Source organism: Triticum aestivum, chromosome 4A, assembly GCF_018294505.1.
Source record: "Triticum aestivum cultivar Chinese Spring chromosome 4A, IWGSC CS RefSeq v2.1, whole genome shotgun sequence".
In the NCBI taxonomy this organism is placed as follows: Eukaryota; Viridiplantae; Streptophyta; class Magnoliopsida; order Poales; family Poaceae; genus Triticum; species Triticum aestivum.
Genome location: NC_057803.1, coordinates 277,141,382 through 277,165,530, shown reverse-complemented (window position 1 = coordinate 277,165,530; position 24,149 = coordinate 277,141,382). Strand labels below are relative to the sequence as shown.

At 41.9% G+C, this 24,149-nt stretch overlaps 2 non-coding genes across 2 annotated transcripts; both read right to left on the bottom strand.

Annotated features, from left to right (window-relative positions):
- Nucleotides 1-455: 455 nt before the first annotated feature.
- Nucleotides 456-529, bottom strand: TRNAN-GUU (transfer RNA asparagine (anticodon GUU)). The gene has a single exon. It is a non-coding gene; the product is annotated as a tRNA-Asn (tRNA).
- A 129-nt stretch (nt 530-658) lies between these two features.
- TRNAM-CAU (transfer RNA methionine (anticodon CAU)) lies at nt 659-732 on the bottom strand. The gene has a single exon. It is a non-coding gene; the product is annotated as a tRNA-Met (tRNA).
- Between the last annotated feature and the right edge of the window lie 23,417 nt (nt 733-24,149).

Genomic DNA, 24,149 nt, shown 5'->3' with positions numbered 1-24,149 from the left:
TGGAATTAAAGCAACTCGCCAAGACTAGTTCGATAGAAATGGAACCCTTGTGGAGAGATAGGATCCCCATCTTTTGGTGGAACAACCTCTTGATCTTACGCCCTATGTTCTTGGTAAAGTGAGCTAGGTCATAGCCTATTGCTACCCAATCTACAAGTCAGTCTACTTCTGGCTCTTGCCTTGATTGGAATGGCTTTCGAGTAAGAAAGGGCCTTTACTTTCCCCCTGAGAGCAGGAAAATCATGATCGGGATAGCGGACGTAAAGCTATTGAACTTAGGTATGCTCTTTCCTTTTGTTGAAGTGGAATCATAGAACACAATGTGATACGATGAGATAGAAAATGCAATAGAAATGGAAATAAGGATAGAAAATGGGTTACCTACTCTACTCCTAAGGGTCAAAGCAAGCCCTTTAATTTCATTCTTTATTCTTACATTAAAGAATGAATCAAATCTCCCCAAGTAGGATTCGAACCTACGACCAATCAGTTAACAGTCGATCGCTCTACCGAACTGAGCTATTGAGGACGAACGAATTGCTTAATAAGTTGAACACCCACATAATCTCGATTTGACACAGCAACACTTTCCATAACAACAGGGATTAAAAAATAGGTGATCAGGACTCAGATCCTGGTATCTATCTAACGTGTGATAAGGCGGGGACAGGATTCGAACCTGCAGTCTTCAGGTCATGAGCCTGATGAGTTTACCAATTCCTCTACCCCGCTTTAGTCTAAACCTTTCATTAACATACATAAAATATAGTTCGATGCCAGGTGGATACTTGACATGTTCCCCTCGGGATACCTTCTTCTTACATAAGCATCTGTCTCTGAGGTTGACATAACAGATCTAGCTAATGATACAGGAACCGTTGGCCAGATGAAAGGAAGCAGGCAAGTCGATTGATCAAGGAGAAAACCTTGATCTTTCATTTACCCCTAGATTTCGGATTATCCGAAAGGAACATGAGGAGATTTGGCACATCAGCACGCATTCCTACTACTTGTTAAAACAAACTGCTATCATGGAGAAGCTCTACTAAGCTATATCAATAGGCTCCGCTCCTTTCCTGGACTGGACTGAAACTAATAGGTTGCTTCCTCGTTTGTACTTCAACTAGGAGGTTGTTGATATCACTCTAGATTCTCGAAAGGATATTGGATTGATTTCAAATCAAGGATACTATTGAAATCGGGTAACGAACCTGTTGTTACTTATTCTTTTGTCCTCCTCGGCTCTAGTTGAACAATGCACACACCATGCTTTAGCTGCACATAATAATGTGATCCATGAGGCGGCTAGCTATTAGTTAGTGCGATGTGCAGTGAAGTGAGAGATCTCTCTACTCTAGTAGACCAGATGAAATAGCTGCAATGACTAATATTTGATTGGGAAGACAGAATACATACGTTGACGTGCCCAGTCGAGCTACCGTAAGGTAGTCTAGTTAAGGAAAGGAAACCGGCTATTCTCCTCACGCTAAGGGTGCGATTCCTTACTCTCGCCAAGATTCATCTTTCTCCACAAGCTGGGTTTAAGCTTTCTATCTGTCCTTTCATATCTGAACAATAAATAATAGAATAGTAGGGCCCTTGATTTATGGGATAACCCGACCAAAGCATAACGATAGGATTCCTAGCAAAAGGTAGGGCAAGTGAGTTCTACACAATATTAGATAATGAAACGAGCCTTCATCCTTCCTGGAACCTCTGGATCTGAGGCCCCGGCACCCAAGTAAGTTATCAAACCTGTTCTGTTTGCTAGTTTCCTGTAATCCGTAACAGAGGCCTTTGCTGGCACTTCTCGTCTCACCTAGCGTGATGCGAAGTTCAGTAGCAGACCAGAAAAAAATATCGACTTCTACTCTCCAAAGCAGACCAGAAACTAGTATCGACTTATCCTCGGGGGGAAGAAGTCTTCATTGGGCCCATTGTCAAATAGCTCTGAGGAAAAGGCTGCACTGAACTAGAAACCACTAGGTTCGCCTTGCCCGGGAGGACTTGATCTTCTTGATTCAGCAGATCAACGCATCCCACTATCTGAAAGAAAAGAAGGAACACAACCTTTCTCTTCTCTAGAACTGGATGGGGAGAGTAGTATCCTGCACTAACCAATTAGAAGCAAGTGCTATGGGCATACTTAACTAGAACTCCCTCTTACTTAACTTCACTAACCATCCCTAACTTAATGGAACTTACCTTAGTACACTATTTCCATTATACAAAGCAAGAGAAAGAACACAATCTTCTTATTATCAATTCTAAGTAGGAAAGTCCTGTTAGTGAGTGGTAAAACAATATTCCGACTAAACTAGTCCTCGTAGATTCAAGTAGTGGATTGGTACAATGGTTGTCTTCTCCTTTTGTCCGTAACAGGTCCAAAACTCAAGACTTTGCGCACCCACCATTCACTAAATTAAGGAAGAGAAGCGGGTTGTGAAGCCCCTACTTTGAAGGGGCTATTCTTCCCTTACTTTTTGTCACTCATACACGAAGTCAGTAGTGACACGGGTTCCCCTACCGTAATCTTTAACTATCCCCAATGGATACGCACATTCGATAGAATCATAGTTTCCCCTACTTCCAATTGCTAATCAACGATGAAGCTCTTTCCCCTTTCTTCGACCTCCTTCCTGATATCCCTTAACTAATACTTGCCCACCTCCTCTCATTGAGCACTGTCTTCAGCAAAAGTAGGTTTCTAGTTTGCTTTGTTTGCAGACAAGAAGGGAGAAGTGAACTAATGACTAAACCTCAACTCATACTAGCCCATTCCTTCCCAGAACTGCACCGACTACAAGATGTATGAACCTATCGATCCACTTGTAGGGCGGATATTGTATTTATCTTTCGATCGTTCAAAGCTCCAAGTGCTAGGATCAATGGATGCATGCCCAGCTCCAAATACAGATGCAAAGCCTCCATACGGTGCTGATTCGGGAAGTAGTTGCGATCACGTTTTCTTCTGGTGGATGGTATCGATCAGTGTTTGAAGGAAGCTCTGTTTTCCTATTAGCATTAGTCAGCTTTTGAGTCACAATGAAAAGGAAGAAAGAAGACTTTTCTAAGCGGCATCGTCCTGATTCAAGCTATTGATCAACCTTCAGTTTCACTTCCCGAATGGCGTTCGAAGCACCCAATCAAGGGTACTTCTCTCTAGCTTACAGAAACAATCACTTAGGCTGAGGATGAGAAGTTTCGCCCCATGGCGAGTAAGATGTTTTCCAATCCATGGGAATGAAAGACATAGATAGCGAGCGGGCTACCCACTCTAAACCCACGCCAATCCTTACCATTGGTAACTCTAATTACAAGCTTAATTTGGAACGGAATACCGGTATTTTCTTTTGATTCAAGCACATGAGTCCGATCTCCGGTTAGTCAGATCCATGCATCGAAGATGGGAGCTAGCCAGGAACTAGATATGGTATTCTCTTTACTGTGCGCGATAGCTTAGTAAACTCTTTCCTGATCTGTTTTATTGGGCTCACTTCTGCTTATTCGCGTAGAGAGGCATATTTCATTCGATTTGGCTTTAGTTAGTACTTTTTTAGGGCAAGAGTAGGATTCAGGGAAGGAAGTGATTTCCTTTCACCTGCTGATTGATTTTTATCTAAAACGATTATGCTTGGTCCTATGTAAATAAATGTCACATGCTATGTTTTTCTATTGCCTAGCAACGGCTTTATCCACCTGTTGTAGGGAATGCCTCAACGCATGTGTCTACCCACTCTTTTGTGTAATATGTTGGAACTCTCTCTCACCTCGAAATGCCATTTATAGATAGTTAGAATGTGCTTGCTGATATCGGAACACTCCTGGGGACGCCTGACCAACTTGAGATGCTCTTGTAGAAAGAACTCTATTTTGATCTAATCATCAGAACAGCAGCTTTAGGGCAGTATCCCACAGCTAGCTAATAAATATGCCTTTGCAGTCGTTATGAGCGATATCTTGGCGTACCATTAAAGGGAGTCAGTGGGCACCGTAAGTTGTAATCGAGAACTTGATGAACATACCAACTAGTATGTGAATCTGTAAGTGGAGGTTTTCTAGGCTATATCTAGCTTTCCTTGCCTGGTGAGCCTAGTCTTTCCATGATTTCAGTTCAGAAGGACTATCTGAATGCCATATACCAATCTTAATCCTCCAGCTAATAACCTATCACACATAGTGTGATTTCTCCCTTTTCTCCATCTGCAGAAACTCCCTTCCCTATGTGACTTCAGCTTTCACCGGATGTGGAATTCTCGTTTTGTCCTTGGCTTATTCTTTCTCATGTCTCTATATAGATATTCTTGTCTCTATGCTCTGATGAGCCTCCAAGCCATAGCAACCTCTTGGGGAAATTACGTGCACCGCGTTGCAAATGCACGAGATCAAAGAAATCTAGCGAAGCTGTGGATGAGGCTGGCTAATGGGACGGTCATCTTTCGAACCAAAGTAAAAGGCACTTAAGTTTCATCAGATTCAGACTTACGATCAGTGCTGAAACCAATGGCCGAACATCCCACTTAAGATAAGAGCCCAACCCACTTCCTTTTTAGGACTCTGTTTTGCAACGACTGAGGCATCAAAATCTTTAGCAGATCTTCCTTCTCCTTGATACTTTTTCTACAGGTCGGCATGTCATCAAAGCCAGGGCTTCTCGCCTTTCCTTTTGACGGCTCCTATCCCTAGACACTGGCCCCCAATACCAATACTAGAGATTTGCCTTGGATGTAGTTCAAAGAAGTTCATCGGCTTTGGGAAGATGCAAAACTTATACCATTGTCGTTGGATAGATATGAACCTTACGCGGGCAGCGGGTGAGCATATCCCTAGAATACCTGCCTATCCTACCTAACGCTAGATTGAACCTAACGCAAGAGCGAGTACTATGATGAAAATGACTTTTACGAGTGATACCTTTGTATTTGGTGCTTGAGTTGTCCTCCCAGCGGTGTGGTCCTCAATTTCGGAAATGACATATTGAACCGGTATCTTTAGCATATAAAAAATCTGGCATACCCCTTTGACGGCACCCCTCCTCTAAAGGTGCTTCCTTCCTTCAAGCAACGCATTCGTGAACCAATACGTAGTACATGATGTAGTAAATCAATTAAATAAATCAATCCGGGTTAAAGAAATGAAATGGTTGTTGCCTTCTCGGACAAGAAGGATTTCTTTTATGAGCGCTAGAGGGATGAGCTAGATACCTTTTTATATGACGAGCGCTAGAGAATAGAAATATCATACTTTTTGCGTTGGATCATCCGATGAAGTGGATGAATACATGTACCTCAAGTGGCATTTTCCTTGTGGTGTAATGTGTTCCCATATGGAGGTGACTATTGACTTGAAAAATAGGATCAAGAACTCACATATATTCATGAAAACATAATAGGATCATATCTGAAAACATGGCACTCGGGCCCTAGTGACAAGCATTAAGCATAGCAAAGTCATAGCAACATCAATCTTAGAACATAATGGATACTAGGGATCAAACCCTAACAAAACTAACTCGATTACACGATAAATCTCATCCAACCCATCACCATCCAGCAAGCCTACGATGGAATTACTCACGCACAGCGGTGAGCATCATGCAATTGGTGATGGAGGAAGGTTGATGACGACGATGGCGACGGATTCCCCTCTCTGGAGCACTGAACGGACTCCAGATCAGCCCTCCCGAGAGAGATTAGGGCTTGGCGGTGGCTCTGTATCATAAAACGCAATGAATTCTTCTCTCTGGTTTTTTTCTCCCCGAACGTGAATATATAGAGTTGGAGTTGACGCCGATGGAGCCTCAGGGGGCCTATGAGGCAGGGGTGCGCCCCAAGGGGGTGGGCGTGCTTGCACCCTCGTGGATAGGGTGTGGGCCCCCTGGTATTGATTCTTTTACCAGTATTTTTTATTAATACCAAAACGTGTCTCCGTTGATTTTCAGGTCAATCCAAGAACTTCTATTTCTGGACAAAAATAACACCATGGCAATTCTTCTGAAAATGGCGTCAGTCCAGGTTAGTTCCATTCAAATCATGCAAGTTAGAGTCCAAAACAAGGTCAAAAGTGTTTGGAAAAGTAGATAAGTTGGAGACATATCAACTCCCCCAAGATTAAACCTTTGCTTGTCCTCAAGCAATTCAGTTGACAAACTGAAAGTGATAAAGAAAAACTTTTACAAACTCTGTTTGATCTTGCTGTTGCAAATATGTAAAGCCAGCATTCAAGTTTTCAGAAAATATTATGAACTAACCATATTAACAATAACATTTAGGTCTCATGTTTACTCATATCAATGGCATAATCAACTAGCGAGCAATAATAATAAATCTCGGATGACAACACTTTCTCAAAACAATCATAATATGATATAATAAGATGGTATCTCGCTATCCCTTTCTGAGACCGCAAAACATAAATGCAGAGCGTCCCTGAAGATCAAGGACTGACTGGAAATTGTAATTCATGGTAAAAGAGATCCAATCATAGTCATACTCAATGAAAATTAATAGCAATGCATGCAAATGACAGCGGTGCTCTCCAACTGGTGATTTTTAATAAGAGGATGATGACTCAACATAAAAGTAAATAGATGGGCCCTTCACAGAGGGTAGCAGGGATTTGCATAGGTGACAGAGCTCGAGTTTGGAAACAGAGATGAATAATATTTTGAGTGGCATACTTTCATTGTCAACATAACAACCAAGAGGTCTTGATATCTTCCATGCTACACACATTATAGGCGGTTCCCAAATAGAATGGTAAAGTTTATACTCCCCCACCACCATCAAACATCAATCCATGGCTTGTCCGAAACAATGGGTGCCTCTAACTAACAACAATCTTGGGGGATTTTTATTTGCAATTATTTTGATTTGAGCACGGGACTGGGCATCCCGGTTACTGGCCATTTTCTCGTGAATGATGAGCGGAGTCCACTCATCTTGAGAATAACCCACATAGCATGGAAGATATAGACAGCCCTAGTTGATACATGAGCTATTCGAGCATACAAAACAGAATTTCATTTGAAGGTTTAGAGTTTGGCACATACAAATTTACTTGGAACGGCAGGCAGATACCTCATATAGGAAGGTATGGTGGACTCATATGGAATAACTTTGGGGTTTATGGAAGTGGATGCATAAGAATTATTCCCACTTAGTACAAGTGAAGGCTAGAAAGAGACTGGGAAGCGACCAACTAGAGAGCGAGAATAGTCATGAACATGCATTAAAATTAATCAACACTGAGTGCAAGCATGAGTAGGATATAATTCACCATGAACATAAATATCGTGGAGGCTATGTTGATTTTGTTTCAACTACATGCGTGAACATGTGCCAAGTCAAGCCACTCGAATCGTTCAAAGTAGGATACCACCCTATCATACCACATCACAACCATTTTAATAGCATGTTGGCACGCAAGGTAAACCATTATAAACTCTTAGCAAATTAAGAATGGCATGAGCAACTATAATCTCTAATTGTCATTGCAAACATGTTTCATTCATAATAGGCTGAGTCAGGACCGATGAACAAATCATATTTACAAAAACAAGATCGTTCGAGTTCATACCAGCTTCTCTCATCTCAATCGGTCCATCATATATCGTCACTATTGCCTTTCACTTACACAACCGAACGGTGCGGATAATAATAATAGTGCACGTGCATTGGACTAAGCTGGAATCTACAAGCATTTAATACAAGGGAGAAGACAAGGTAATATGGGCTCCTGGTTAGATCAACAATAATGCATATGAGAGCCACTCAACATTTTCATCATGGTCTTCTCCTCTCGACCCCCAAAGAAAAGAAATAAAACTATTTACACGGGAAAGCTCCAAACAAGCAAAAGAAGAACGAGAAATCTTTTTGGGTTTTCCTTTAATTACTACTACTGAAGTCATGGAAAGTAAACTAGCTACAACTACAAGTAATTTTTTTTGGTTTTTTAAGGTTTTTCAAACACACAAGAAGAAGGATTAGAAAAGAAAATAAACTAGCATGGATAGTACAATGAAAAAGTATGAGCACCGACAACAAGAATGAGTGTGTGAACATGAATGTAATGTCGGTGAGAAATATGTACTCCCTCAAGCTTAGGCTTTTGGCCTAAGTTGGTCTATGGCCACTGCTGGCCTAGTGGATATCCAAAGTCGTAGCTCGGGTCGTACTAAGATGCAGCAGCTACTACCTAAAGAGCTGCAGCTTGAAGGCGAGTTGCCTCCGTCCTCCTCTCGTACTCGTTCACCTCCTCCCTAGTTATAACATATCTCCTTTTTGCTTAAAAGTTAAAGAAAGTAGGAGCAGGGAGGGCAACATGGATAGTGCGCTGCCTGTCGAAGATTAGTCGATACTGGAGGAACTGTTTGTTCCTCTCAAGAAACTGATGGCGAACCATATCATTATAATCTAGGTAAGCAGGAGATAGCTCTATATCATTTCCATGTATGGGCACATTAAGATAATTAGCTACACGAGTTGCATAAATTCCACCAAACAAATCTCCACTTATAACGTTAAGATGCAACCTTTGAGAAACAATATCCCCCAAGTTATTTTGTTTATCACCTAATACCGCACTCTTGAGGACACTAAGATGTGGAGCGCACATGTGACAAGCCCCATCTTTACCGTTAATGCATCTACCAATAAAGAGAGAAAAATAATGTATGGAAGGGAAATGAATGCTCCCTATGGTAGCTTGCGTGATTTCCCTAGATTCCCCCAGAGTGATACTAGCAAGAAAGTCTTTATATTAAGATTTGTGAGGTTCACTAGCATTGCCCCAATGCGGGAGTTTACAAGAAGTACTAAAATATTCTAAGTCCATGGTATATGATTTATCATAAAGATCAAATAAAACAGTGTGAGAATTGTGTGATGATGTAAATTTAAACCTCCTCACAAAGGAATCAGTTAGATAGTGGTACTTCACTTATCTGACACGAAGTCCTCAAGATCAGCATTAAACATATACGCGTCAAATTCATCCTTGATGCCTTCCTAGACTATGAACTCCTCTAACGGCCAATCATAAGGCCGCACTTGAGCTTCCCTCGGTGGTTCATCGTCCGGCTCACATATCGCGAGCCTTGGTCCTTGCTTCCTTGAGGAACCACCTTGGTACATTTTCTTAAACATTTTCTTTCTCTGAAAAATTTCTGAAATTTTTAGTGACTCAAAATAAAAGTGAACCAAACTCAACAAGATTGATAACAACTACTTCGACAAGTGCCTAGAGGCCATATCATGCATTAAAACAACTTGGGACCATATAAATTTGACATGCAAGCTCAAGAACAGGGTCACCTTAGCAGCAAAAATTTGCAATAAATAAAGCACTAGAACAAAAACTAATTGGACCATTGGAGGAGTCACATACCGAGGAACAATCCCCCAAAGCTGTTTTGTGAATGAATCTTTGAGCAAGGAGATCGAAAATGGCAGCAAGATGAGCTAGAACTCGGGTTTGAGCTATGGGAGGATTATTTTTTCTGGAGGAAGACGATGTGTGTGGGTGCTGCAATAAGTGGAGGGGGTCCACGAGGCAGGGGGCGCGCCCCAAGGGGGTGGCACCCTCGTGTCTAGATGGTGGGGCCCCCTCATGTGTTCTCAGTGCCAGTAATTCTAAAATATTCTACAAAAAATCATATATCATTTTCAGGACATTTGGAGAACTTTTATTTCAGGGTATTTTTATTGCAAGGATAATTCAGAAAGCAGACTGAAAATACTATTTTTGCTTTATTTAATCTAAATTACAGAAAGTAAAAGGAGGGTACACAGAGTCGTGCTTTCTAACTTCATCCATCTCATGCTCATCAAAAGGAATCCACTAACAAGGTTGATCAAGTCTTGTTAACAAACTCTTTTTGAATCGCCTAAAACCGGAGAAATTTTGAATAACTAGGTTACTCAATGGGGATATGCACGTCCCCAACAATAAGAATATCATATTTCTTCTTGACAGTAGGAAGAGGGAATTCAAAACCTCCAATAGTAATCATTGAAAATTTTCCAATAGAATTGATACTATGGACCTGAGGTTGTTTCCTCGGAAAGTGTATCGTATGCTCATTACCATTAACATGAAAAGTGGCATTGCCTTTGTTGCAATCAATAACAGTCCCTCCAGTATTCAAAAAGGGTCTACCAAGGATAATCGACATACTATCGTCCTCGAGAATATCAAGAATAACAAAGTCTGTTAAAATAGTAACATTCGCAACCACAACAGGCACATCCTCACAAATACCGATAGGTATAGAAGTTGATTTGTCGGTCATTTGCAAAGATATTTCAGTAGGTGTAAACTTATTCAAATCAAGTCTACGATATAGAGAGAAGCATAACACTAACACCAGCTCCAAGATCACATAAAGCAGTTTTAACATAGTTTCTTTTAATGGAGCATGGTATAGTTGGTACTCCTGAATCTCCTAGTTTCTTTGGTATTCCACCTTTAAAAGTATAATTGGCAAGCATGGTGGAAATTTCAACTTCCGGTATCTTTCTTTTATTTGTAACAATATCTTTCATATACTTAGCATAAGGATTCATTTTAAGCATATCAGTCAAGCGCATAGGTAAAAAGATAGGTCTAATCATTTCACCAAAGCCCTCAAAATCCTTATCATCCTTTTTTGGATGGTTTAGGAGGAAAAGACATGGGTTTCTGAACCCATGGTTCTCTTTCTTTACTGTGCTTTCTAGCAACAAAGTCTCTCTTATCATAACGTTGATTCTTTGATTGTGGGTTATCAAGATCAACAACATGTTTAATCTCTCATTGTTATTGCTAGGTTGAGCATCAACATGAACATCATCATTAACATTATCACTAGGTTCATGTTCATTACCAGATTGTGTTTCAGCATCAGAAATAGAAATATCATTGGGATTCTCAGGTGTGTCAACAACAGGTTCACTAGAAGCATGCAAAGTCCTATCATTTTTCTTTTTCTTCTTCTTAGAAGGACTAGGTATATCAACATTAGTTCTCTAAGAATCTTGCTCAACTCTCTTAGGGTGTCCCTCAGGATAGAAAGGTTCCTGAGTCATTTTACCCCCTCTAGTCACAACTCTAACAACATTATCATTTTTCTTATTATTCGATTCATTGAGAAAATCATATTGTGCTTTAAGCACTTGTTCTACTTGAGTGGTAACCATAGAAGCATGTTTACTAATAAGTATAAGGTCACCTTTAACTCTAGACATATAATCACTCAAGTGTTCAATCATATAAGCATTATGTTTCAATTGTCTACCAACAAAAGCATTAAAGTTTTCTTGTTTAATAACAAAATTATCAAACTCATCCAAGCATTGGCTAGCGGACTTATAATGAGGAATATCACCTTCATCAAATCTATAGAGAGAATTTACCTTTACTACCTGTGTTGGGTTATTAAGACCATGTATTTCTTCAATAGGTGCTAAATTCTTAACATCTTCATCTTTAATACCCTTTTCTTTCATAGATTTCTTTGCCTCTTGCATATCTTCAGGACTGAGAAATAGAATACCCCTTTTCTTCGGAGTTGGCTTAGGAGTTGGTTCAGGAAGTGTCCAATCATTATCTTTACTCAATATATTATTCAATTACAACTCAGCTTGCTCAACAGTTCTTTACCTGAAAAAACAACCAGCACAACTATCCAGATGGTCTCTGGAAGCATCGAATAGTCCATTATAAAAGATATCAAGTATTTCATTTTTCTTGAGAGGATGATCAGGCAAACATTAAGTAAACGGAGAAGCCTCCCCCAAGCTTGTGGCAGACTCTCTTCTTCAATTTTCACAAAATTATATATTTCCCTTAAGGCAGCTTGTTTCTTATGAGCGGGGAAATATTTAGTAGAGAAGTAATAAATCATATCCTGGGGACTATGCACACAACCAGGAGCAAGAGAATTAAACTATATTTTAGCATCACCCTTTAATGAGAATGGAAATAACTGTAGTAGTAACGAATCTTTTCCTCATGAGTGAATAGGGTGGCTATATCATTTAATTTAGTAAGATGTCCACAACAGTTTCAGATTCATAGCCATAAAAAGGATCAGATTCAACCAAAGTAATTAACTCAGGCTCGACAAAGAAATCATAATCCTTATCAGAAATATAGATAGGTGAAGTAGCAAAAGCAGGGTCATATTCCATTCTAGCATTCAAAGATTTTTCTTTCAGCTTAGCTAACAGTTTCTTAAGATCACATCTATCTTTGCAAGCTAAAAGATCTCTAGAAGTTTCTTCATCCATAACATAACCCTCAGGCACATCACGCAATTCATATCTAAGGGGAGAATCTTCATCATCACTTTTATCAATATTATTTGTTTCAATAATTTCATTCTCTCTAACCCTAGCAAGTTGTTCATCAAGAAATTCACCTAATGGCATGGTATTATCAAGAATAGAAGTAGTTTCATCATAAGCATCATGCATAGCAGAAGTGGCATCATCAATAACATGCGACATATGAGAATCAATAGCAGGTGTAGGTGTCGCAAATTTACTCTAAACAGAAGGTGAATCAAGTGCGGAGCTAGATGGCAGTTCCTTACCTCCCCTTGTAGTTCAGGGAAAAATCTTGGTTCCTTCATCTTTAGAGTTCCTCATAGTGATCAACAGATATAAATCCCAAGTGACTCAAAGAATAGAGCTATGCTCCCCGGCAACGGCGCCAGAAAATGGTCTTGATAACCCACAAGTATAGGGGATCACAACAGTTTTCGAGGGTAGAGTATTCAACCCAAATTTACTGATTCGACACAAGGGGAGCCAAAGAATATTCTCAAGTATTAGCAGTTGAGTTGTCAATTCAACCACACCTGAAAGACTTAATATATGCAGCAAAGTATTTAGTAGCAAAGTAGTGTGGAAGTAACGGTAACGGTGGCAAAAGTAACAGTAGTAGTTTTAGTTGTAATCATAACAGTGGCAACGGAAAAGTAACTAAGCAAAGATAAATATGTGAAAAGCTCATAGGAAATGGATCAGTGATGGATAATTATGTCGGATGTGATTCCTCATGCAACAGTTATAACATAGGGTGACACAGAACTAGCTCCAGTTCATCAATGTAATGTAGGCATGTATTCCGAATATAGTCATACGTGCTTATGGAAAAGAACTTGCATGCCATTTTTTGTCCTACCCTCCCGTGGGAGCGGGGTCCTATGGGAAACTAAGGGATATTAAGGCCTCCTTTTAATAGAGTACCAGACCAAAGCATTAACACTTAGTGAATACATGAACTCCTCAAACTATGGTCATCATCGGGAGTGGTCCCGATTATTGTCACTTCGGGGTTACCGGATCATAACACATAGTAGGTGACTATTGACTTGCAAAATAGGATCAAGAACTCACATATATTCATGAAAACATAATAGGTTCATATCTAAAATCATGGCACTCGGGCCCTAGTGACAAGCATTCAGCATAGCAAAGTCATAACAACATCAATCTTAGAACATAATGGATACTGTAGGATCGAAAGTATGTCTAGAGGGGGGGTGATTAGACTACTTGACCAAATAAAAACTTAACCTTTTCCCAATTTTAGTTCTTGGCAGATTTTAGCTATTGTAGGACAAGTCAAGCAATCATCACACAATTCAAGCAAGCATGCAAAGAGTATATTGGCAGCGGAAAGTAAAGCATGCAACTTGCAAGAATGTAAAGGGACGGGTTTGCAGAATTCAAACGCAATTGGAGACACGGATGTTTTTCCCGTGGTTCGGATAGGTGGTGCTATCCTACATCCATGTCGATGCAGACTTCAACCCACGAAGGGTAACAGTTGCGCGAGTCCACGGAGGGCTCCACCCACGAAGGGTAACGGTTGCACGAGTCCACGGGGGGCTCCACCCACGAAGGGTGCACGAAGAAGCAACCACCCACAAAGGGTCCACGAAGTAGCAACCTTGTCTATCCCACCATGGCCATCGCCCATGAAGGACTTGCCTCACTAGCGGTAGATCTTCACGAAGTAGGCGATCTCCTTGCCCTTACAAACTCCTTGGTTCAACTCCACAATCTTGTCGGAGGCTCCCAAGTGACACCTAGCCAATCTAGGAGACACCACTCTCCAAGAAGTAACAAATGGTGTGTTGATGATGAACTCCTTGCTCTTGTGCTTCAAATGATAGTCTCCCCAACACTCAACTCTCTCTCATAGGATTTGGATTTTGTGGAAAGAAGATTTGAGTGGAAAGCAACTTGGGGAAGGCTAGAGATCAAGTTTCATATGGTAGGAATGGAATATCTTGGTCTCAACACATGAGTAGGTGGTTCTCTCTCAGAACATATGAGTTGGAATTATGTATGTGTTCTGATGGCTCTCTCCACGAATGAAGAGGAGGTGGAGGGGTATATATAGCCTCCACACAAAATCCAACCGTTACACATAGTTTTCCAATCTCGGTGGGACCGAATCAACAAACTCGGTCGGACCGAAAAGGTAAACCTAGTGACCGTTAGAGATTTTCGGTGGGACTGACATGCAACTCTGTAGGACCGATATGGTTAGGGTTTGGGCATAACGTAATCTCGGTGAGACCGATTACACAAACTCGGTGAGACCGAGTTTGGTAATAAGCTAACCAGAGAGTTGGTCAGGCAAACTCGGTGGGACCGATTTGCTCTTTTGGTGAGACCGAAAAGTTACAAAATGGAAACAAAGAGTTTACATTGCAATCTCGGTGGGACCGATTCGCTCTTTCGGTGAGACCGAAAAGTTACGAAAGGGAAATAGAGAGTTTGCAATCCCATCTCGGTGAGACCGAGATCCCTATCGGTGGAACCGAATTGCTAGGGTTTGGCAGTGGCTTATGACAAGTGAAACTCGGTGGCGTCGGATAGAAAGAATCGGTAGGACCGAGTTTGGCTTAGGGTTTAGGTCATATGTGGATATGGGAAAGTAGTTGAGGGTTTTGGAGCATATCACTAAGCACATGAAGCAAAAGACTCATTAAGCAACACCTCATCCCTCCTTGATAGTATTGGCTTTTCCTAAAGACTCCATGTGATCTTGGATCACTAAAATATAAAATGAAGAGTCTTGAGCTTTTGAGCTTGAGCCAATCCTTTGTCCTTAGCATTTTGAGGGTTCCACTTTCACATCCATGCCATGCCAATCATTGAGCTTTCCTGAAATAGTCATCTTGGAATAGCATTAGCTCAATGAGCTATGTGTTGTTATGAATTACCCAAACCACCTAGGGATAATTGCACTTTCAATCTCCCCCTTTTTGGTAATTGATGACAACATATAGATCAAAGCTTCGACAAATGATAATAAGCATGAAATATATCGTCGCTTTGAGAAGTATGTGACAAGTAAGAGCTCCCCCTAAATTTGTGCATATTTAAAATTTGCTTTGGACTGCAAATGCACAAAGATTTAGAGTCATGGGTTACTCTTCCATGTCACATACATCTTGGTGGAGCGCTTAAAATGATAAGAATGAAATACATGCACTCATCACCAAGAATAGGGAATGATCACATAAGATAGATAAGATGATAATATTAAGCAAACATTAAGTGTATCTTATGATGAAACACATGATCATCAATGTCTCACGAGCAATGACATAGTATCTCACGCAAAAGCAAACAAAGTTCGAAAAACCACTAAATAAAACAAGAGAGAATAAAAGCAACACTCTCTCTCGAAGCCTATGATATATACATTTTCTCCCCGTTTGGCAACAAGTTACCGAAAAGTTCCTAGAAAATGCATAGTGCTAAGTCGACACTCAGGCTTGATCTTCAGGTGGTGGTGGAGTCCGGATCACTCCAAGGATGAAGGCTTCCGTAGACGCTGAAGTAGACGCTAGAGTTGGAGCTGAGGTAGATGCTGGAGCAGGTTGGGCTGGTGCTACGGCTGGAGCTGAGGCGGTTGCTCTTGTGTCAGGAACTGGCACTGCAGACGACCTCGGACCTCGTGGCACTCTGTCAAAGGCATCAGTTGTAGTCTTCCCTTTCCTCTCCTGCATGTCATCTTGGAGCTGCTCCACTGCAGTCTGAATCTCTGTTACCTTGATATCCAAGTCATAGAACTTTTGTTCTACGATCCTCTCTAGGCTTGCCTAGTTCTGAGTTAGGGTGGCTAGTCCTTTCTCAATCTGCAGGGTGGATGCAATCAGGTAACCAAGCTGCTCTTGTTTGGTTTCCAAGAAATATTCAGATGCCTCCTCTTGAGTTGGCATCTTGGCAGCTTTCCCCTTCCTTGCCTTCTCCTTCTTGGCTTGTGCTTGAACGGACGATGGTTCATTCTCATGCATGACAACCTGATTATCTTCAAAATCTGGATGAATGGGCAGATGTTCCTTATCAAAAAGGTATATGCCTGTGCCCATCTTGGAGTTGATCAGCTCCTGGATCTGAGGGAAATATCCACAGCTCCTCTTCTGGCCTGCTGCAGTCCTCTTGATTGTTTCTACGATGAGGCTCATGACTTTGAATTTTTGTGGCACATCAAAGATATGAAGCAAGTTGATTGCATGGCCTCTGATCATCTTGTGATCACCTGACTTCGGCAACAAGGTGTGCCTCAAAATCCAATTGATTGTAGGCAGACCTGACAGAAGATAATGCACTGAGCCAAACTTGAAAGTATCAAGTGCTTCATTTGGGATCTCCTTGTACATGTTTGACATTGAGTTATGATCCATCTTCTTCTTGGCATAGATATCCAAGTCATCCTCATGCTCTTCAGGGGCATTGATGAGCTGTGCCCACTCAGCAACTGTAGATTGGTACCTCGTACCCTCAGACATCCATACAATTCTGCCATCTGAATAAAAATGTGCTGTGGAGTAGAACTGCATGATGAGTTCCTCATTCCACTTTGTGAGCTTCTGCCCAACAAAGTCCTCTACTCCACATGCCTTGAAGCTGTCCTACACTCCAAGGTAGTGCTCTTCGTTGTCCTTGATGTACTCCCAATTGACCCATCTCATGTCACAAACTATGGGCTTCTTGTCCAACAAAACTGTCTCATAGAAATCTTGCTGTTCATTGGTGTGAAACCTGTAATCAACAGCAGTTCTTCTCCTTGAAGCATACGGGTCTGCTTCTCTCCACTTCCTCAGCCCTGAGTCTCTTCTGAGCTTCATGTCCTCGGCCACGGGATGAGCATCATTGTGGTCTGGGATCTTGGGCTTGAGCTTTCTCAGAACATGCTCTTCATCATCTTCTTCAGCAGCTTCAGGCACTGGGGCCTTGTTCTTCTCAGTTGCAGGTATGCTCCTCGTATTTCTCTTTGGTGTTGTCTTGGGCTTGGAGGCAGCTTTGGGTGCTTCTTTGGGCTTGGATGCAGCAGCCCCTGATCTTATAGCATCACCCATAAGCTTAGCCTTTCCAAGCACTCTGGCTACGGTCTTCTTGACCCTTTCCTTCCTTTTCTTTCCTTCGGCAGCAACTGGCTCTATGGTTGCAGGCTTTTCAAGAATCTGAGTTGAGGCTCTGGCCTTTGGCATAGGCTGCCTACCTGCTGGCCTTTTGATTTTCAATCCTGGCTTTGTGCCTTGAGCTGAGCCATGTTCCTTCGTGAGCACTACTCTCTTTGAAGTTGCTTCCTCTTCTGCCACATAGTCCTCATCCTCTGATTCTGAGGTTCTCTTCTTCCTTTGTCTTGTGGCAGCTTTTGGCAGATTGCTAGGGGTGCTCTTGCTGCCTTCATCTGAAGAACTTGAGGGACTAGTGCCCTCACTTCATCTGCACTGGCTGTTCTGACACATTCTAGCTGTCACTCTGATCTGACATGATAAACAAGCTGACTGCTGACCCTGTGAATAGTTTATAGATGAGGTAGAGTGGATGAGCATCACAAAATGCAGAGATATTTGCAAAAGAATGATTCAAAATCTTAGTTTTAGTTTCCCACTGAAATCATCTCGGATCTAACGATTTTTAAACTCGGTGATACCGAAGCAGTTTTGGAACCTAAACTAGTGAACTCGGTCAGACCGAGTCACAATTCGGTAGCACCGAGACTGCTAGGGTTTCACAAAGTTCCAAAATCGGTCACACCGATAAGTAATTCTCGGTCAGACCGAGTCTCACTTGTGCAATGGCATAAGCCAAATTGGTGGGACCGAGTTTTTCAACTCGGTGGGTCCGAGATGGTTTCGGCGGAAACCTAACCCTAAAATTTTCGAATTAAACCTAATCTACGAGTTCATTGACTGGATAGAAGTTTAACAAACGTGGCAAGAATCATGATGATCACAATGTGCTAAGAATCGGATTGGGGAATAGCACAAAGATCGAGTCCATACCCTAGTTCGGCGGAGACTCGCTACGGCGGCAACGGCGGGGTTGAATTTCCGTTGACGGCGACGAAGACCAGCGACTGGAGGCGGCTGGCGGCGAGGAGATGATCCGGAGACCAAGTTGGCAGAGCAGGCTATTGCGCGGGCGAAGGGGTTCGGAGAAATTTCCAAATTTTTGCCCGTGACTATATATAGCCCGACCCTGTCGGTGTGACCGAGTGGAACAACTCGGTGGCACCGAGATGCAAAACTGTATACAGTTGTTGCAACTCGGTGTGACCGAATGGTTCAAATCGGTTGCACCGAGATCGAAAACTTAGATCAACTTAATGATCTCGGTAGGACCAAAAGTAGGGTATCGGTCAGACCGAGAATCATAAAGAGGTTTTGGAAGTTTAAGTCTATGATGAATCGGAGACTCCGAGCGCTCCTCACACAGAGTGGTTCAAATCTGACTTGATCAAATTTTGTGATGTAGCATGAATAGAGTTTGAGACGAGAAAAGCATAGATAGCTAGAGGAGGTTCTTAGGCATTCTTGTCCATCCACTTGGCAAAAGGAAATAAAACCAAACAATCAAAACAACAAGTGGATGTCCTCGAATGAGTAAAATATGCAACCAGCATGCTCATACAATAAGATGGCAAATGAAATATGTGACAAGGCATGCACAACCAATTCTAGCATCTATCAAGCAATTGCGATGACAAGGTCATCTATATATGAGTATATTGACTTAGGAGTCAAGTGAGAACACTTGATCATAGGTCATACTCATCGTTTAAGCTCAAGTGGGGTTACCACTTTTACATAAAGCATTGTTGTGTTCACATCTTTAGAGTTGCTTTAGCTCAAGTCTTAGAGTAAAGCTCCCCCTAGATGTGATATCCCCCCTTAGAGGGATGAACTAACCTCGGGTTTTGTCGATGATGACTTCATGTAGATGTTGAAGATGTGGATGCTCAATGTTGATGTAGATCACTTGGAGCTATCCATTTGAGTGAATTGCACTTTCAATACCTACATGGGTTAGTCCCACAAGGAACAAACAAGGATATCCATAGACATAGAGTGATGCACACACAAGATGATGTCCATGAAAACTTTTAGGTTACCTTGTCCCTTGTCTTACCAACAAGAGGGTTTGTGACTCCTTGAACTAGTGCAAGATGTGGAAGTTGATTGCACTTGTTCTTGCCAAAATGATAAGAGTGAAGTATGTTGGCGGAGTCACCCTCAAGAACTCTCTAGTTCTTCTTCTTTTGGATCCACACCATCTTGATGGGAATCCTTGGAGTTGTAGTCGTACTTGATGAAGTGGAACTTGAAGTAGTCTTGGGAATCCACTTGACTAAGGTCTTAGGAGCTTCTTCAAATGCATCAATTTCCTCTTGAAGCTTGTAGTCTTGTGGTGGAAGATCATCTTGAGCTTGTGTCCCCTTGAAAGAAGTATCATACTTCTCTTGTTGAGGAACAAACTTTGTCTTGGGGTATTGATCTTCTTCCCACTCAACTCCATTGGCATTGAACTTTCGTTCAAAACCAACACCTTGATTCTTCCGGTGCATTCCTTGCTTGCGCACAATTTCGTCGAATTGCTTACTCCCGGCAAGGCTTTTGTACACTCCTTTCTCTATAATTCCCTTCAATAAGCTATTTTTCTTGCTCAAGTGTAACTTGGCTAAGAGAATCATTAGTGGAATCAAGAGAACTACTAGAAGCAACAATATTGGATTTAGCATGATCATTGTTACTGCTAGAGGAAGAATCTTTCTTGTTCTTGTTACTAGACTTGACTTGAGGCATGTAAGTGGATAAGAGTAAACGTTTGGCAATGTAAGAAGAACTTTTCTTGTGGAGATCATCATTGATTGCTTTTAAGAACTCATGCTCTTGCTCAAGATTGAGCTTTTCAAAGCGTAATTTCTCATGAGCTCTTAAAAGTTCTCGATGATCTTCGAAGATAGTTTCATGAGCTAACTTAAGAGTGTTTAGTTCTTTAGTTAGAGCCTCAATCTTCTCCTTATCATTGTCATTCGTTTTATCTTGATTAGCATGATTAATTGACGTTTCATCATAGTATTCATCACTAGAGTTGTCAACAAGCAAATCATCACCTAACAAGTCATCTTCATCACTATTGAAATCAACATACTCGGGGTGTGTTACCTTAGGACCTTTGGCCATGAAGCATCTTCCAATTCCTTCATTTGGTGAGTCAAATATGTCATAGTAGTTGGTTGACACAAGTGCTAGACCGGCAACACCTTCATCTTGAGTATCTTCGGAGTCGGAGTGATAACTTCTCTCGGAGTGGCTGTCGGAGTCGGAGCCGGATACCCATTCACCAACATGAGCTTGATGTCTTCGTTTTGTGTAGCTCCTTGATGATTTTTCCTTCCTTTCCGAATCCTTGCTTCTCCATGAGTATCTTTGTTCATAACGATCATCTCTACTCCTTCTCTCTCTTGGTGGTGATTCTTTGCTTCTTCTTTTTGGAGAATCTTCTCTTCTCTTGTAGGGAGCCGTACACTCATTGGAATAGTGTCCGGGTTTTCCACAACTATAGCAGTTTCGCTCTTGACTAGAAGATCTTTTGTCATTGTAGGACCTTGACTTGAAGCTTCTATCTTTGCTTCTAGTCTTGTAGAACTTGTTGAAGTTCTTCACCATTAAGCTCAATTCTTCATTGAAGTTTTGTTTCTCACTTGATGATGTAGGGGCTTCACATGAGGCTTTGTAGGCACCACTTGATTTGTTGTGAAGTTCCTCTTTATCCTTAAGTGACATCTCATGAGCAACAATTCTTCCAATCACCTCTTTTGGCTTGAGATCTTTGTAATTGGGCATCATTTGGATCAATGTGCACACGGTATCATATTTTCCATCCAAGGCTCTTAGAATCTTCTTGATGATGAATCTATCGGTCATCTCTTCACTTCCTAAGCCGGCAATCTCATTTGTGATGAGAGCAAGCCTAGAGTACATTTCAGCGACAACTTCACCATCCTTCATTTTGAACTTGTCAAGTTGACTTTGAAGCACATCCAACTTGGATTCCTTGACGGGGTCGGTACCTTCGTGCATATCAATCAAAGTGTCCCAAATTTCCTTTGCATTCTCAAGATGGCTGATTTTGTTGAATTCTTCGGGGCACAATCCGTTGAAGAGAATATCACAAGCTTGAGCATTGTATTGCAACATCTTCAACTCATCCGCGGTAGCTTCACGGTTTGGTTCTTTCCCATCAAAGAAGTCACCTTGCAAACCAACACACACAATAGCCCAAACGGTGGGGTTATGTCCAAGAATATGCATTTTCATTTTATGCTTCCAACTAGCAAAATTAGTACCATCAAAGTAAGGACCTCTACGGTGATAATTTCCCTCGCTAGACGCCATACTCTCCTAGGTTGTGAAACCAAGGCTATGACCACCAAAAGCTATGGAGATCAAAGCAAATGGAGACCAAAGCTCTGATACCAATTGTAGGATCAAAAGTATGTCTAGAGGGGGGGTGATTAGACTACTTGACCAAATAAAAACTTAACCTTTTCCCAATTTTAGTTCTTGGCAGATTTTAGCTATTGTAGGACAAGTCAAGCAATCATCACACAATTCGAGCAAGCATGCAAAGAGTATATTGGCAGCGGAAAGTAAAGCATGCAACTTGCAAGAATGTAAAGGAAGGGTTTGGAGAATTCAAACACAATTGGAGACACGGATGTTTTTCCCGTGGTTCGGATAGGTGGTGCTATCCTACATCCACGTTGATGGAGACTTCAACCCACGAAGGGTAACGGTTGCGCGAGTCGACGGAGGGCTCCACCCACGAAGGGTAACGGTTGCGCGAGTCCACGGAGGGCTCCACCCACGAAGGGTCCACGAAGAAGCAACCACCCACAAAGGGTCCACAAAGTAGCAACCTTGTCTATCCCACCATGGCCATCGCCCACGAAGGACTTGCCTCACTAGCGGTAGATCTTCACGAAGTAGGCGATGTCCTTGCCCTTACAAACTCCTTGGTTCAACTCCACAATCTTGTCGGAGGCTCCCAAGTGACACCTAGCCAATCTAGGAGACACCACTCTCCAAGAAGTAACAAATGGTGTGTTGATGATGAACTCCTTGCTCTTGTGCTTCAAATGATAGTCTCCCCAACACTCAACTCTCTCTCATAGGATTTGGATTTTGTGGAAAGAAGATTTGAGTGGAAAGCAACTTCGGGAAGGCTAGAGATCAAGATTCATATGGTAGGAATGGAATATCTTGGTCTCAACACATGAGTAGGTGGTTCTCTCTCAGAACATATGAGTTGGAATTGTGTATATGTTTTGATGGCTCTCTCCACGAATGAAGAGGAGGTGGAGGGGTATATATAGCCTCCACACAAAATCCAACCGTTACACACAGTTTTCCAATCTCGGTGGGACCGAATCAACAAACTCGGTCGGACCGAAAAGGTAAACCTAGTGACCGTTAGAGATTTTCGGTGGGACTGACATGCAACTCGGTAGGACCTATATGGTTAGGGTTTGGGCATAAGTAATCTCGATGAGACCGATTACACAAACTCGGTGAGACCGAGTTTGGTAATAAGCTAACCAGAGGGTTGGTCAGGCAAACTCGGTGGGACCGATTTGCTCTTTCGGTGAGACCGAAAAGTTACAAAAGGGAAACAAAGAGTTTACATTGCAATCTCGGTGGGACCGATTCGCTCTTTCGGTGAGACCGAAAAGTTACGAAAGGGAAACAGAGAGTTTGCAATCCCATCTCGGTGAGACCGAGATCCCTATCGGTAGAACCGAATTGCTAGGGTTTGGCAGTGGCTTATGACAAGTGAAACTTGGTGGCGCCGGATAGAAAGAATCGGTAGGACCGAGTTTGGCTTAGGGTTTAGGTCATATGTGGATATGGGAAAGTAGTTGAGGGTTTTGGAGCATATCACTAAGCACATGAAGCAAAAGGCTCATTAAGCAACACCTCATCCCTCCTTGATAGTATTGGCTTTTCCTAAAGACTCAATGTGATCTTGGATCACTAAAATATAAAATGAAGAGTCTTGAGCTTTTGAGCTTGAGCCAATCCTTTGTCCTTAGCATTTTGAGGGTTCCACTTTCACATCCATGCCATGCCAATCATTGAGCTTTCCTGAAATAGTCATCTTGGAATAGCATTAGCTCAATGAGCTATATGTTGTTATGGATTACCAAAACCACCTAGGGATAGTTGCACTTTCAGATACTAGGGATCAAACCCTAACAAAACTAACTCGATTACATGATAAATCTCATCCAACCCATCACCATCCAGCAAGCCTACGATGGAATTACTCACGCACGGCGGTGAGCATCATGAAATTGGTGATGGAGGAAGGTTGATGATGACGATGGCGATGGATTTCCCTCTCCGGAGCCCCGAACGGACTCCAGATCATCCCTCCTAAGAGATATTAGGGCTTGGTGGCAGCTCCATATCGTAAAACGTGATGAATCCTTCTCTCTGATTTTTTTCTCCCCGAACGTGAATATATAGAGTTGGAGTTGACGTTGGTGGAGACTCGGGGGGCCCACGAGGCAGGGTTGCGCCCCAGGGGGTGGGCGCACCCTGCACCCTCATGGACAGGGTGTGGGCCCCTGGTATTGATTCTTTGGCCAGTATTTTTTATTAATTCCAAACGTCTCTCCATTGATTTTCAGGTCATTCCGAGAACTTTTATTTCTACACAAAAATAACGCCATGGCAATTCTGCTGAAAACAGCGTCAGTCCGGGTTAGTTCCGTTCAAATCATGCAAGTTAGAGTTCAAAACAAGGTCAAAAGTGTTTGGAAAAGTAGATACGTTGGAGACG